This window comes from Oryctolagus cuniculus, chromosome X (assembly GCF_051225735.1).
Source record: "Oryctolagus cuniculus isolate XC-2025 breed Fujian yellow rabbit chromosome X, ASM5122573v1, whole genome shotgun sequence".
Taxonomy (NCBI): Eukaryota; Metazoa; Chordata; class Mammalia; order Lagomorpha; family Leporidae; genus Oryctolagus; species Oryctolagus cuniculus.
In genome coordinates this window covers 6,676,431-6,693,600 of record NC_142888.1, presented here as the reverse complement: position 1 = coordinate 6,693,600, position 17,170 = coordinate 6,676,431, and the positions used below count along the sequence as shown (strand labels likewise).

Here is a 17,170-nt window from a genome sequence, read left to right as displayed (position 1 = left end):
GGGACATTGAACTTCATCTGAGTCTCACAGGTGGGTGGCAGTGACCCAAGTACTTGAGCTGTCTTCTGCTGCCTCCCACAGTGTGCAATAGCAGGAAGCTATATCAGAAGGGAAGGCAGAATTGGATCCCAGGCACTCCTGTATGGGATGTGGGCACCCCAATACATGCCTCCACAGTGAGAAGGTAGGAAGGGAGAGATTTAGACATGAGGAAAAAGGAATTGATCTTCTGTAATGTAATAGCAGGGAAAAGGGAAACAATGAAGACTGATTTGGTGATAGAACATATAAAGAAGTCTTGCCCATGGCCTCTAATTTCTTTGTGAAGTAAGAAATAAAATTATTTGCTACGAACAATGGCCCAGGAGAAAGTTGGGATTATGAAGAAAATGGAAAGCATTGGAAATAGTTGCTATAGACAAGAAAAACCAGCAAGCCAGGAAAGCTGGGTTAAGGGCCTGTTTGATATTTTAGCATTGATGACCAGGGATTTACAGTGGTACCAATGTGCATGATTTTCTGCTAATTTCGCTGATGAAGTTCAGGCTTAGCGGCTTCTGATGAAGAGACTCAGAAATGGCATTCTGCAACGTTCTTCATTACAGGACAAGGAGAATTAAGTTTCTAGTAAATTAAGGAGATGGAGAAAGTATTCGGTGACAAGTTAGAAGCTACTGGGCACCTCCAAAGGGCACAAACAGTTCTGAGGGAAAGGCTGTAATAAGAGCAGGAGGGAAGAACTAGAAGGAATGCATAATACAGTGCTGTGGGAAAAGCTAGTAATACTGCCCTTCCTCCATGAGAAAGAGCATTCTTTGGTCTGGGTGTGGCCTTCCATAGCCCCTGCCACAGGGTAAATACCTTAAATAGAATCTGGTGGGCAGGGTAAAGGTAAGCCAACTTCAGCAGCAGGCTTGTATCCTTGAGTTGATAACTGTGGAACCTTGAGAACACGACGGTGGCTTTGCTTTGAACACGAATCAACTGTGCTTGTTTATCACTTCTTATTTAATGCTGTGCACTCTGACAATGCAGTGCAAGTTCCTGACCCACTGGCTGCCACTAGTCACTCTTGTAAGTACAATAAACCCATGTCTCTCCCAAAGGGACTTCCTTGTTGCTTCTTTGGAATTAACCAACATTATATACAAGCCCTCTTAGAACCTAAGGTCCTGTAGTGCGACAAGGACAGGGGAGAATTGGAGGTTGGGGGTAGAAAGTTTTCTATTTGGGTGCTAAGGTGTCAATATGAGGTACATGGTTGACTTCATACTCCTTGGCATTGAAAAATGAAGTCTTGGGACAGGTTAATATGATTCTCTCTCGGAGTGTTCTGTGTAGAGTTATAGTGTCAGAATTCAGATGAAAGTTCACCTGTGTCTGGTTCATGGCCTTGAAACTGGGGTAGCTAGGCATAGAGAAAAGGGGTCTAAGATGGCAGCCACCCTGTACAAGTTGAATGAATTGATGTTAGTCACTAATCTATTTAAAGTTGGGAAATAGAATGTCTTTTTGATCAGAAAGCAAAATTAAGAATCTGCAAGAAAGCATATCAAGCTTGGTTCCCCAATTTGTACTAGGAACTAGGAGGAAAGAAAGGAATGATTATTTTGTGAATATTTTTGCAGTAGATGCTATCCATGCACTGCCTCAGATTTTACTTATTAGTGTGCTCCTAACAAGTTCCCCCAGCCAGTATTTCTACCTCTGCCTAAAAGCTTTTTTTCCAGAGCACCACTCTATGCTCCCATAAGCCATAAGAGCCAGCCATAAGCGCTGGAAAATTCTCAACCTCCGAAATATCCCTCAGATAATATCTGTCAGACATGGGTATATAAATGCCCCAGCTTCCTTTATTCCTTAGTGGGGTTATCTGAGTCTGTGTTTTCCGCAGAGAATTAAGCTTCAATCACTCTGGCAGCAGTCTTACTAATCATGCCTTTTTTGGCTGCCTTTCTTCCTCATTACCCATTGCTCTGGCTGTGTTCCTTGTACCCCTTCAATAAATCATATGCACTGACATCCTTGTATTTGGATCTGATTTTCAGGGACCTGAAGCCAAATCAACCTTTCACGAGGCTGTTATTTTGCCTAAATTATCTAATTTTGTTGTAACAACACCTGTGAGCAATAGGTATGATTATTCTCATTTTAGAAATGAAGCAATTAAGGCTCAATATGCTAAGGCAACCCAGGTTTTAAATAGACAGCTGGATTTGAACCCAAGTTTGATTAGGTTTAACTTAGAGCACCACAGTAACAGGACACAGCTACTTAGCATTAAGAGCTTTCAGAATAGAGAAAGGCTTTCATTTAATTTTCTGTATTTTGGAACTTCATATTTTTAAAATACTTATTTTGGGTAGTAGTTATTTGCTTTGTTTCCATAGTTATCTGTAAACTTTCCTTTAAGAATATTGATGGTGAAGTGGAGGAAGAAAAGGTGTTTTGATTTCAGTTACAGGGAGAAGGGATTACTTGTCCACATTGTGGCTGGATGCCCCATTCAGCCTGGCCATGATTATTCTAAAGCTCATTATTGCTCAGACCTTGCAAGATTTAGTTTTACTAAGGAATCCCATTCATTATCCAGAGCATATAGCAAAAATAGATTCTGGGAAGTTAAATATAGAAAGTCCAGGCCATCATCTAGATGTCAGAATCATAAAGAAAATGACAATGATTCATAGAGTGTCAGAACAGGAATAAATCTCCAGCACCACCCTGTTCAGTTCATTTTGTAGATGAAAAACCCGAGACCCAGAGGGCTTAAGTAAAGTGCCAGCAGTCACACTAGGGGAGTACAGGGTAGTAGATTCAGATCCCCTGATTAAAGTTATTTGTCTACCAATGAGATCAGTGACCAGATTTGATTTTGTCAAATTCTTACTCCAAATCCCTGAGTCCAAAGTTCAGATTGCCAAATGGGATACACAAATATTGCTCTCTTCTTTCACTTTGTTCGTAGAGTAGAAACTGGGAGACTTTGAAGAAGGGTGTGAGATGGTGATATTTCTCAGGTGTTTCTTACTTTGAATTTCTTACCCTAGAGATGTGACTTAGACTGATGGAAGAAGAATTGAGACCTGAAGTTGCCTATATCAGTTATGTATTATAGCAGTTTTAGAACATGGTTCCCAATTACTTGGCTTTATTTAGAAAGCAGGTTTTCCATCCCCTGCTCTTGAACATGGTTTCTGAGAATGCTTTAGTGATGTCACATGGCAGAAGTGAGCCTGGGTTAAAAATGAACAATCTCCAATTTCTGTCTTTTTTTTAAAAAAAAGATTTTATTTATTTGAGAGGTGGAGTTACAGACAGAGAGGGAGAGACAGATTAAGGTCTTCAGTCTGCTGGTTCATTCCCCAGATGGCCACAGTGTCTGGAACTGAGCCATCTGAAGCCAAGAGCTTCTTCCAGGTCTCCCACTCAGGTGCAGGGACCCAAGCACATGGGCCATCTTCCACTGCTTTCTTAGACCATAGCAGAGATCCGGAGTGGAAGAGGAATAGCTGGGACAGAAACTGGAGCCCAAATGGGATCCCAGTACCACAGCAGGAAGCCCAGCCCACCACACCATAGCGCCATCCCCTGTCTCTCTTGGTTTTTATTTTTTCTTTTTTATAAAAAATGTATCTAGGGGGCCAGCACTGTGACATAGTAAGTTAAATCTCCACCTGAGGTGCCTGCATATTATATGGGTGCCAGTTCTAGTCCCAGCTAGTCCCAGCTAATACAGTGTTTGAAATCTAACAGAATGTTGTACTGCTTTTCGAAAACTTAATGAAAGTAAATTCAAGAAACAAGAACTTATATGCACAAAATGTTTCATCCTTGAGTGGGTTGGCAAAATATTGAACCCAGAAAAAAGATAATAGACAATACGATTCTCTTTCCCTGCCTGAACTGAACTATATGATATAATCTGGAGGTGAATACTTTTGCTTTTATAAAGTAGATTGTTCCAGGGGAAGTGTTGTTCATTTTGCTAGTAAAGTCTCAGGTTTCTCATGAGGGCAGAATACTATCTTTACAAGAAGTAGAAGGATATAGCATTCTCCTTTGCTTTTCTATAGATATTAAAGATTAAATCAGGAGGCTAATTTATAGTCTGTGAATGCTTCCTTTTAGAGAACTTGATCTGGGGTGATACTGGAAGAGAGCTAACACTATGGATGAGAGATTTGTTCTGTGTCAACTTAGCTAACCTGGAACTGTTTCACAGAATTCCCTTCTCTGCATAGTTTTTGGTTAAGCTGTATCACAAGAGACATTTTGGATAAGATTTCCATAGTGGAAGCGAATCAGCATTCACATTCTTCCTTACACTTGAAAAGGCAGTACTGAATACAGGTGATTTGCTGATCTTGTATCTTGTGGCTGATTTTCTGCCTGTCCTGTTGAGTTGAAGTAGTGGGGTGGGCCCAGAGTGCTTCCAGCTCCCACCTGATCCTCTGCAGCTTCTCCAACTCCTAAAGCTTCTGGGGCAAATTTCAGGTCTGCGGTTCCCCCAACTACTTGTCCCGCACCACCACCACCCAGCTTCTTTCACACCTGCATCAAATCCATATTTAGCTTTGGATGAAAGATGCCAGGTTCTCCTTCAGGTAGTTACATCACTGAATTTACAGGCTTGGAACAGTTAGGGACTGACACACTTTCTAGCTTCTCCTCATGGATTCCAGTTTGGCCCTGCTCTTTCCTTCTTCTTGTCCATTCTTCCTTCGCAACCACCTGTCCTGCTGACTTCAGATCTGGCAGAAGTAAAAGCCATACAAAAACCATTTAATCAGCTTCCAGGATGGTATAAGGTCAAAGTCCTATAGTATGTCACTTATTTTCCTAATTGCTTATGGTTTTGCTTCTCTAATCAAAGTGCCACAGATAAAAGGACCTTAGGTAAATCTCAACATGATTTTTCTATTTTTTCCCAAATAATCACATCCTTTAGTCTCTAGTAATGCTTACTAGAAGACATCACTGTGGCAGGCATTGAACAAAACAAGATGAATGAGACACACAGGTCCTGCTTTGGGAAACTCAGTCTGGGCTCTGCATATTGAGCTATTTAAAGCAAACAATCCGCACTGTTAAATACATAGAATGTTATTATTCAATTTCTAGAACAGGATGTTGTTCTCAAACCACAGTGCTCTCTAGAGATTTTTCTGTAAACTGTGCTGTGTGTCTGGGTACTGTGGCACTCGCTGACAACACACATGTAGGATATACTAGGGTAACATGGCAATTACTTGTTGTGACATGTCACAGTCTTAAGTGGCCTGGAAATAGTGTAACAATTTTTTTTCAATGCCTAGAGCATAAAACCAAAGTGATATAAAAGCAGTATTGCTAATAAAATTATGTAGGTCAAGAGGTTTGAAATCTAGCCCTTTCTTGGGAGAAAAGAAAATGGTTCCCAGGTATCAGATGTCTGGTGACAAAGGTGGCAGGGGGGTGTGCATCAGGATATGGGGTGTTTCAGCATCAAACATAGTGCCCCTGGGAGGAGGCACAGATAACACACAATTTGTGTAGGGGAAGAAAAAAAATGCGATGATTGTGCTCCTTAAGCAATGTGTTAGGTACACATATTTCTAGAAGTTACAGATGGCCTCATAGTTAAATACATTATGGCACATCCATGCCACAGAATTCTGTGCAGCTATTAAAAAAGTGAAGTGTGTGCATATGGACTGATGATGGAAAAAGCTCTGAGACACATAAATCATTCAAGCAAGCAGCCCAGGTGTGTATAATGTGCTACCATTTGGGTTTATGAAAGAGTAAAAATAATCTCTGTACATAATTTCTTATGTAAGCAGGGAATGTCTTTAAAGGATTCAGAAGAAAGCAATGTCATTGGTTACCTCTGAGGGGAGGTCAGGTTGAAGGAAAGGAATCAGAGGGACAATTTTCACCAAATACTCTTGCAGCTTTTTCATCTTTGTGCTGTGTGAATTTGGTACTCTTCCCGAAGTAAGGAAAACAAAATGTACCAGTTAGGAGGAAAGTGATAATACAATGGAAGAGGCATTTAGAAGTTAACTCACTAGCCCTCAAAGCCCCACAGAGAGATACCACTGGACTTGCTACCTACTACAGTATTTGTTTTGATGCCAGGTTTCCAAGTACAGGGACATTGGCGTTTGAAAAAGAAATACCTTGCAAACAATAAAATTCTGATCCAGTCTGGGGTGAAGAGAGCAAGGGTAATTATTTGCTGTTGAAGACTGTTTCAAAGGACACTTATCTGGTAGAGGTAATGTCTCACTTTGAGAAAGCTCCCCAATGTAGTGGGGAAGCTAGAAGCTCACGAGGTCTTTTTCTTAAAAGATTTCTTTATGAATTTGAAAGTCAGAATTACATAGAGATAAAATGAGAGATAGATTTTCCATCTGCTGGTTCACTCCCCAAATAGCTGCAGCAGCTGGAGCCAGACCAATTGAAGCCAGGAGATTCTTCCTGATCACCCACATGGGTGCAGGGACCCAAGCATTTGGGCCATCTTCCACTGCTTTCCCAAGCCTCCAGCAGGGAGCTAGATCAAAAGTGGAGTAGCCACAGCTTGAATGATGCCCACGTGGGAAGCTGGCTTTGCAGGGGGTGGCTTTATCTACTATGTCACAGTGCCAGCCCCCAGGAGGCCTTTGTTCTAAGAGGACCACACTCAGCACATAAATGATCAGAAACAAAACAAAGTGCAACCAAAAATCCAGACAGCAACAGAGAAGCTAAGGGGCAAGTAAGTGCTGAAACAACTGGAAACTCCTGCCTGCCAAGAGCTAAGAACAGAGTTACTTGTTAACCACCTCAGCCACACACTCAACTCAGCAGGATGTAGCCTTGTATGACAGAGCCTCGGGGCTTAAAAAATGTTGTTGAAGGAGAGAATCGCGTTAGAACCTCCTAGGGCCTACTTCAGACACTCCCACGTGTCATACCCATCTCTTTTAGCAGGAATAGGCCTCTAATTTGCTTTCTCAATCACAGGTATTTCCATCTTTATGCCTGTCAAAGCACCAACAGAGAAATTCCAAAGGCAACCACTTTTTCATCTGCAAGAGAAAGGCAGCCAAGTTCTTAATCTCCTCTCACAAAATCCCCCAAGCCCTAAAGTCTAGAAAGCATGTGGCTTTTTTTTAAGCAATGAAAAATGCCCATCCCAGCCCTGTCAGGATTGTAGTCTTGGTGTTTGTCATTATGCAGAGTTCAAATGTTCAGAGGGAAAGGGGAGATGAAAGAATTTCGGACCCTCAGGCTAATCGGAAGTCATCCCACCTCAGTTAGCTTTTCCTTACCCTGTCACTGGGTTTAAGGGGGACTTGAAAGGAAACTGCAGCTGCAGAATGCCCCTTTGCCCATCCCCCCTCCTGGTCCAACCTACTTTCAAATCTTGCCCTAAAAAATAAATAGGACAGTGTGAAGACAGAGGAAGAAAAAGAGAGGCTGGGTCACAAACCTCCCTTTCTACCGTGAATCTGTTTGTCTCCTGTTTCAAGAGCATCTTTACCCAGACTTTCCTCCCCTGCACTGAGCTTTCTTTTAAGGGACTCTAAGTTGATTTTGCTGAATCATAATAAAACACCTAAGGTGGAAAATCTTCTGTAATGGAAAACACACCTGCTTTCTTTTCAGAGCATGGCTTTAGACAAAACTGTAGCAGGTTTGAGCTAATGAGAACTTAGAACATCACCTTTTTTAAATCTATGATTTGCAGGCAACTGAATCTCAGAAAAAATGAATCGACTTGTCTGAGCTAGTTGCTGAGCCGGTACTAGGAGAGTGGTTACCTGATTCCTGTATTGGATGTTTATCAATAGACTTCAAGGTGAGAATTACAAGTTTTCTTTTTTTATACCACATGGCTTATGCTTATATTAATGAAATCAACTAGTCATTACATAGTTAAGAATCAAAGTAATTGAAAAGGATCAAATACTCTAAATAAATGTCTTCATATTTATATACCAAGTTTATTCACTTCAAATATAGGAGGGGTCCTTGGGCCCTCACTTAAAGTGTATTTATTCTAACTTTGCATAGAATTTTAAAACTCAGATAGTGATTTTTTTCATTCACTTGTTCAATAAATGTCTGTTAAATCCTGATGTGGACCTGACACCATTCTTGGAGATGAATGGTTTAAAGACAAATATTTGGAGCTCCTCTCCTAGAATGGTAAGCCTGCATTTGCAAGACAGTGTGCTTGTATGGAAGTTGGTGCAAGTCCTATAGGGGCATGTGATCCAACCCCTGAGAATCTGAGGAGACCTCACAGAGCAGGACTGGGAGGGGAATCAGGTTTTCATTTACCCAGACAAGGACATCTCAGGAAAAGGGAACAACATGGAAAAGAGACATGGAAGAATCTGGTATTTTCCAGGAGGTACAAGCTTTCTATGGCTGAAGAACAGGCAAGGCTTACTATGCTATACATGAGAGTTTAGATTTTGTTCTGAAGACAATGGAGAATCAAATAAAAGTGGTCAGTAAATTTGCGTGTTTGAAATAAAACTTTAATGGACTTGTGGTAAGTGGGTTGAGTATATAGAAAATGTGAGAAAAAAATGAGAAAGGGCTCAAATGTCCTTGTATTGACTATTAGACATAGTTGAATCTTCATATGCAGAATATAGTTGAGACAAGGCTCTTTAAATCCCTTCCAGTCCCCCAAATCCTGAAACTCCTACTGGATACTCCTTTGAGGACAGTAATGATTGTGGTAGACAAAGTGAACTGATTTTCTAGGTCCTGTTACAATAGAAATAAAGCTACACTGTTGGTCTGCTCTTACTGGTAAGGGATAAACCAAATAGTAAGCTCAGTCTTCCAAAAGTTCAGGGGAAATGGGTATTACAAAAATAGAATGCATGAATTCAAATTTTTCCCCCTTAATACTTTGATTTCCATTTTCCATGAACTTTTTGAAATACCTTTATACATACAGAGGTAGCCCAAAAAGGTCTTTAGAAAGGGCCAAAAGTCCAACATCAATAATTTAAAATTCAAGATGAAAGTACAGGAAAAATAGAGCTCCAATAATACTAACAACAAAGAAAAAAATAAATTCCAGATTCAGTAGCTATTAGTCTTAAATCAGAGGTCAGGAACTACCTCATCCTAGAGATACAAACAGTTAAAAGTGACAATGACTGCTTTTATTGAACTGTAGTGCCATCTACGATGCTTTGCTCTTGAAATACATTTGCTCTTTAAGTAAATCTATAACAAGCCTCCAAAAGGAGATGATAATATCTATTATATGGTTTTAAAAACACAGTCAAAAGGATGCTAAGTAAACTACTTAAGGTTGCCATACTATTATAAAGGCAGAACTGAGATAGAGACTCTCTGAAACTAAATTTCACACATTTACTGCACTATTATTTGTTTGCTGAACTTATGTACAATGATTTAGCTGTCGCTCCCCCTCTTCATGGAGGAACGACACAGGACCCTGCGCTGTTCTTTTGTCTGCTCGGCCCACCCCGGGTTTGCTGCTGGTTCTTCCCGGGTTGGCTACCATCCCTTCCACCTCCGTGGAAGGGCAGTTCCCCCTGCCACCTTCCCCACTTCCACGGGGGAGCGGCACACTGCCGGCCGGCTCTCTCGGGGGCTGCTCAGGTGTTCCTTCAGATGTTCCCCTTAGATGTTCCTGGTGCATGTTGTCTCTCTCCTCCTTTATAGTCCTCTTTCACCAATCCCAACTCTGCTACCCACACGCTGAGTACACTGCTCTCCTCCAATCAGGAGCAGGTCCTACAGTTTATTGGTTGAACTGGAGGCAGCTGTGTAGAAGCTGTTTCCTCCCTTCTCAGCGCCATATTGTGGGAGAGCAGATGCATAGAATAAGTCTTAATTCCAGTAACTTAGTCTAGTCCGAGTTGCTCCCAGTTGCTCCCCACATTTAGCTTTCAAACAAATTTCATGTATGTTGTCTCATCTGGACATTATGTATTACAGGATATTGTTATAACCCATTTTGAAAATAAGAGAAACATATTAAAGCCTCACTTTCCTCTGCTGTAAAATGGAATAACAATGTCCACTTTGGGTTGTTATCGGAAACTAGACATTTCTACCTATTCTAATTATTAGTCCATAGTCAATGCATAAGATAGCTATAATTTTGTTATCATTATCATAGTAATGAATTGTTCAAAGCTTAAAGGTGACACATTCAGGACACACATATAGGTTTTCTGGTTTGTCTAGTTTCCAATAACAACCCAAAGTGGACATTGTTATTCCATTTTACAGCAGAGGAAAGTGAGGCTTAAATATGTTTCTCTTATTTTCAAAATGGGTTATAACAATATCCTGTAATACATAATATCCCAGTGCTTCACCTTCTATTGTTGAGTCTGGTGATACCTTGGGAGGGTGTCTGCACAGGCAAATATTGAAATCAGACAAGCAACATAAGATATAGTCAGGAGCCAGGCATCTAAAAGTTGTTATTCCACAGTACTTGGCAGTTTTTCTTGACCTTGATTGGGGAGCTTTATAAGAATCCTGATACCCAGGTCATGCCACAGCCAATGACCTCAGTCTATAGTTTTAGAGCTCCCCATTGTGTTTCCAGGATTCGGAACCATTGATTTAGAAAAGAGCGTGATCAGAAACGTGTTTATCATGAAGTATTCCTGACTTCCAGTGGCCTTGTCACCCGAGACAGCTTCACATTATACAAAGCCAGCTTCAGGTGATACTCTACAGCTGGTAAAGGATTTTCTCATTGTTCTTTAGGCCATCAAAACACAGAGAAGTTGGCCAAAGACTGTCCACCATTTGCCATATGAGAACATTTATTCTCAAACACAGTTTGGATTATCCAAGGCTGTAACTAGTTAGTGGCACAACTCAGTCTAGAAATCTCTGAGCCTAGTACTTAAGTTTTGTGCCCAGACCTCTTTTTAGTGTACTTTTACTCCTTCAAAATACAAAGAGGGAACGAGAGAGGTGTTATGTGGTCCACGTGTTAATTCCTTGAATTTATTTAAAGAATCCCCATTCCATAGGCTGAAAAGGTTTTTTTAAACTGCAGGTTTAATAAACTGAATTGCTGGCAAAAGAAAACTCAAAATAAATTACTTGCTGATCTTAATGGTAAGTGCAATTTGTATGGACAGATATTAAAAACGTTTCTCAAGAACAATGTGATTATTAGACTAATTTTATTCCTGATTCTAGTAGAATCTCAAAATTGAAAAGCAAAATTTCTGATTTCTCCAAAATTGAGACTATTGGTTTTGGGGAGGGGATTTGATCCAGCCTTCTTTGTTACCTCGCTAAAATCTGTCTCTTACACAAAAAAAGTATGTAAACTATAGTGAAACTAAGCATTTCTTTGTTGGCAGTTTAGATGATCCACTCATTGTTTGGAATTTCAACTGAATGAGGGCCTCATGTTTTTTAGTTGAAAGATTACAATGTTTATAGCTACTGCTTCTTTTTTCAAAAATTGCACCAAGCTAAAACTGAAGCTTTAACTGATGCAAACATGTTGTTTAGGTGTTAGCAGTACTGCCCTCACTATGCGTTCATTGGACAGTAATGCAACCCCAAGAAAAGGATCACTGCTGCTTCTAATTAATAAATGTAGACAAGATTAAGTTTTTCTTTTTCAAGGAAAAAATCCCACATGCTAACCAAAGCTCCCTTAGTTGAGACCTAAAGAAAATACAATCAGAAGTATGTTTTCCAATGAAAAGTGAAAATAAACAGCCATGGAGGGACTGTTAGTGGACAGTTGGTAGGAATTTAACATCGGTTTGGAAATGCTACTAGCTTGGTTGTCATCCTTGACTTTTCTATTAGCTAAGTATTTAGGCTGTGTGTTTTCCAAAGTTTAAAACCACCTATTTCTCATCGTACATTCTATTTGCAAAACAAAATGAAGCAAACTAAAACAAACCAAGCAACCCACCTCCCCATTGCTGAATCAAAACAGGGATGTATACTTTGGGTTAGGATAATACTGCATGATGCATGTAACAAAGACAAGACAAGCATCCACAGTTACTGTATAGGGTATTCTCAGTTGGCAATTACAAGAGAGCTTTAGAGGTAATCTGTGCTGTTATTGCCTGATTTTCTCCATTCAGAGTAATTTCAGTATGTCTTCCTCAATCTGGTTATTTGAATGAGTCCTGGCACCTTTTTTCTTAGATTGGAAGGTTTTGGGTGTAAAGTATAGAAATATAGGATGATATACTTTGTCAATTGCCGTCAAATCATTTTTCCATTACTAAGGAGTCATTCTGCTCACTTAATTATTAAATGCCCTGAAATATCAGGTGTGCAATTTGCAGTGGAAGTGTAACAATAGGCCATCTTCTCTAATGGGATTTCAACAGGGATGAAACTAGAGGGATAAATCTGTCTCTGCAAGTCATTAAGAATATAGGGCATTCCAGTTCCAAAGGGGTTCCTAACAAGCAGAATTATGTAGCAAAGAAGTGAAAAAATGCAGGTATTCAGTTACCATAACTACTTATTCCAGAGAAAGATGTAAGTTATAGATTTTGATGAAGCATGTATTTTCCATTCTTGATAAATAAATCATGATCTTGTTCACTTGGGTTTAAGAAAAGATTTCTTCCCCTGGAAAAACCAAACGATGCTTTGTTTTTAGTTTACTGTGAAAATCCATTCCAACTATTTGTTGAAAATAAGCATACAAAATGTACTTGGCTCCAAACCTTGCAAAACTCTGCCTTTATTTTTCAAAGTCGGTGCTGACAGGAATGGGTTTATGTATATGGAAGAGGGATGTCACTGTTACTAGAAGAGAGATGGAATCCCAGAGCAGAACAAGAAACAAACTGAATCCTTTACTGCACACATAAATCATGCTTGGCCTACGGCAGCTGACAATTTGCAAGGCTAACCTATAATTCTTTTCATTCTTGGAATCTCTTCAAACTCTAAACTGGTTTATATAACCATCCAAAGCCAGTAATTTTTGTTTTCTTTTTCTTTTTGTTGTGTGTTTCTACTTCCATTCATTAACAATGATCACAAACAAACAAGAAAATTAAATGGATTATGCTGGATGCATTCATCTCAACAGTGTGGAGATATCCTAAATCAACACCTGAAGGAAGGAAATTCATTTGCCTTAAGAAGAATCTAGGTAGTCCCCAATTTGTGTCTTTTTGCTTTTCAACAAGATACTGTTAACCTTGTTGAGAGAGGTCACACCCATAAGCAACACTCTGCTTCACACGCTCCATTTCCCATTACTTATGAGCAGATTTCTCAGTAGGACAACTTGGTGGTTAAAATGTACATGAATCTGTACCTTATTCTTTGAGAACATAAAGAAATAGGTTTATGAGGTATAGACCTATTTTATGTCTATGGATGGACCAAGAAATTCCATCCTTTTAGCTTTGTTCTTTCAGCTTTTAAAAGAAAAATCATTAAGTGAAAAATGCTTTTCAGGGCTCCATTTGAGATTCCAGATATCAAGATTCTTACTCCAGAAGCCTTGAGGTAACACTTACCCATCTACTGGGAACATGAACCATAGAGATCAGGGATTCTCGTTAGAAGATGTAACATCAATTGCTCCTGGAAAAATAAGGAATTCTTCACCAAGATACATGATCTCTATAGATTTTTTTTCTGTGTCAACTTACCTAAGAAACTACATTGCTCCAGGATTTCCTTACCTATATAGTTTTGGGTTACTATCAGCTATAAGAGATAGATAGCCTCCGATGGGAACAATACAAATGAAGCAGAACCATCTTCTTACTCTTGAAATATCAGTGTATGGCAGGAGGTGCTGTTGCAGCTCATACACATTCTGTCTCATCTGCTGCCTCACGCTTTTGGTGTGGAGAAGCAGCTGGGTTCATACCTCCTCTTCATCTTCTCCAACTCCAGTGACAATTGGGAAATTGAGATGAAGGGTGCCAGATTCTGCAGGAAGCCCCCATCATCGATATCAGATGCTTAAAGTTTGTAGTAAGATCCCAACGTGGTTTCAGTCCATTTTGTGTTTTTCAGCTCAGCCTTGTAGGTTCTAGCTCCTCTTTGTTTTCCCTATTTCATGTTTGTCTTCTCTTCTTGATTGCCAGTCCTGAAAGTCTGGGCTCCAGCATCAGATTCTGAAGCAACAGCCAAACATGGGCCATTAAAATTCACTTTGACAAATTGCAGGAGGTTGAATTCATATAATAAATCACTTAATATAGCTATATATAGTTACAAATACATAAATATATATATATATATATATAGCTAGAGATACAGATGGTAGAAGGGAAAGAGATAGTGATAGAAATGGGGATAAATATTTCCTAATGATTCTGATTGAAATTTGACTGATACTAGAAGCCCTGATGCTTTTAGAGCTTAAAGGACCTCCTTGAGTGTAAGATGCTGAGCTGGTTGTGACTAAGGGAAGCATCTAGGAACTGAATTAGATGTTGGTTCTCTTGCTAATGTCTCAAGCCTGTTTCTACTGTTGATTTCTTCCCTTTGTTCAAGCCTCAGACTATCTTGTCTATTGATCCTGACATCTATCCCCATCCATGATGATATTTAAGCCTGCTCTGTCAACCACTATTGGCTTGACCCTTGTTTGTGACCATTTTTCATTGACCTTATTTCTGGATCTTCTTTATGTCTGTGTAGTTGTAACTTTCACTGAAATCCTCTTGCTCCTCTGGAGCCTATTGCAATGAAGTTGTAGTCACCATCTTCTGCCTCTAACATTCGCTCACTGTAGTTTGTCACTGCCTCTAGAAAGGCAGTACCTTAATTGTCTAATATGCTGACTGCTATACAAAGCAAGTTGTCATCACACAGAAAGCTGAAGGTGGGAAGTGGGAGGGTGGGTAGTTGAGACTGAAGAATTCAGGGTTCTGGTCATCAAAGGCAAGTCTAGGTAGGAGACTATACTGATGGTTTTTGGGTAACCAGGAAATGTCAGGAAAGCTAGAATGTCTTAAAAGATCTTTGGGGTGGGAGGGCATTAGAAAAGGATCTAAGGAAGAGGAGTCAAGGAGCCCAACACAGACCTTATTTGCTTCCTGAATCTGTAGAGAAGCCACCTTACAAACAAACTGGTAGTGGCACTCTTAGCAACAGGGAGTGAACCAAGTCTTTAGATGTGACAAGACATTTCTTTGGCTGAGCAACTCTATGCAGTGGGTAAGCTAGAATTGGGATTTTTGGTGTGTATTTGTAATTATTTGTGATTTCCAAAGTTCCAATCTGAAATTCAAAAAAATGGCCTTTTAAAAAGTTTCTGTAAATATCAAGACTATATAAGAAAAACAATTGCATTTGTAATAGCATCAAAAAGAATAAAATAAGATTAAATTTAACAAATGTATAAAATCAGTAACCTGAAAACTCTAAAATACTGTTTAAAAAATTAAAGAAGGGCTTAAAAGTAGAAAGATACTTTATGATCATATATTGGAAGATTTAATAGTCTTAAGATAGCAATACCCCCTAAATTATCTATAGATTGAATGAAATTTATTAAAAATTCCACTTTCAGCCGGCGCCGTGGCTCAATAGGCTAATCCTCCACCTTGCGGCGCCGGCACACCGGGTTCTAGTCCTGGTCGGGGCTCCGGATTCTGTCCTGGTTGCCCCTCTTCCAGGCCAGCTCTCTGCTATGGCCAGGGAGTGCAGTGGAGGATGGCCCAGGTGCTTGGGCCCTGCACCCCATGGGAGACCAGGAAAAGCACCTGGATCCTGGCTCCTGCCATCGGATCAGCGCGGTGCGCCGGCTGCAGCGGCGGCCATTGGAGGGTGAACCAACGGCAAAGGAAGACCTTTCTCTCTCTGTCTCTCTCTCTCACTGTCCACTCTGCCTGTCAAAAATAAAATAAAAAAAAAATTTTTTTTTAAAAAATTCCACTTTCCTTCTTTTCAGAATTAAATAAGCTTATCCTAAAATTTATATGGAAATGCAGGGGAACTGGAATACCCAAAACAATATTGAAAAATAAGGACAAAGTTGCATGACTCATACTCCCAATTTCAAAATTTACTACAAAGGAACAATAATGAGTAAAGTATGGTACTGGCCTAAAGATAAACATTCAGATCAATGGAATAGAATTGAGGATCCAGAAATCAACCCTCACATTTATAGTCAGTTGATTTTCCACAAGGTTAGCAAAGCAACTCAAAAGAAGAAATAATGGTCTTTTCAACAAATTGTGCTGATACAAGTGGATATTCACATGTGAAACAATTAACTTGGATCTCTAACTCAAACCATATACAGAAATTGATTCAAAGCAAATCAAAGACCTATAAGATCTATAAATATATAATTCTTGAAAGAAAACATGTAGGTGTAGTTCTTCACTATCCTAGATTAGGCAAGATCAAGAGGACAAGCAACAACAACAACAAAATACATCAACTGGATGTCATCAAAATTCAAATCATTTGTGCTTCAGAAGACACCATCAAGAAAGTGACTAGACAATCCACTGATGGGACATGAGTTTTACAAATCTGGGTGAGAAACTGAGAAACGTGTACCTACAACATATAAAGAACTCAATAATAAAAGACTAATAAGGAATTGAAACCCTCATACACTGCAGGTTGGAACATAAAACTACTGCAGCCACTTTTAAAATCAGTTTGAGAGGTTGGCATTTGACATAGTAGTTAAGATGCCACTTAGAATTCCTCCATCTCATATCAGAGTCCCTGAGTTCAAGTCCCGACTCCTTTCCTAATTTCAGCTTCCTGATAATGTGCATCCAGGGAGGTATTAGGTGATGGCTCAATTAGTTGGATCCCTGGCACCTATGTAGGAGACCTGAATTGGATTCCGGGCACCCAGCTTTTGCCTGGCCTATTCCTGGCTGTTATGGGCATTTTGGGAGTGAAACAGCAGATGGAAGCTTTCTCTATCTTGTTTCTTCTCTCTCTGCCTCTCAAATAAGTGAAATAAAAAAAAACAGCTTGATAGTACCTCAAATGGTTAAACATAGTACCATTATGATTCAGCAATTGTCCTAGGAATACACAGAAGAGAAATGAAAGCATGTTCACATGAAAATTTGAACATGGATCTTCATAGCAGTATTACTCCTGAAAGCCAACAAGTGGAAATGATTCACATGTCCATCAACTGACAAATAGATAAATGATATATCCACACAATGGAATATTA

At 39.7% G+C, this 17,170-nt stretch overlaps 1 long non-coding RNA gene and 1 other non-coding gene across 4 annotated transcripts in view; one reads left to right on the top strand and one right to left on the bottom strand.

The window, feature by feature from the left end:
• The first annotated feature begins 845 nt into the window (after positions 1 to 845).
• LOC149119541 (uncharacterized) overlaps positions 846 to 17,170 on the top strand; it is a 387,982-nt gene continuing 371,657 nt past the window's right edge. The window contains exons 1-3 of one of the 3 annotated variants that reach the window (XR_016228490.1): positions 846 to 1,074; positions 7,721 to 7,831; positions 11,051 to 11,112. This is a non-coding gene — a long non-coding RNA (uncharacterized LOC149119541). The remainder of the gene's footprint in view (positions 1,075 to 7,720; positions 7,832 to 11,050; positions 11,113 to 17,170) is intronic. The other 2 variants (XR_016228489.1, XR_016228488.1) reach the window with 2 other exon arrangements.
• On the bottom strand, positions 11,457 to 11,583 carry LOC127485066 (U4atac minor spliceosomal RNA). Its single transcript, XR_007912265.1, has one exon. It is a non-coding gene; the product is annotated as a U4atac minor spliceosomal RNA (small nuclear RNA).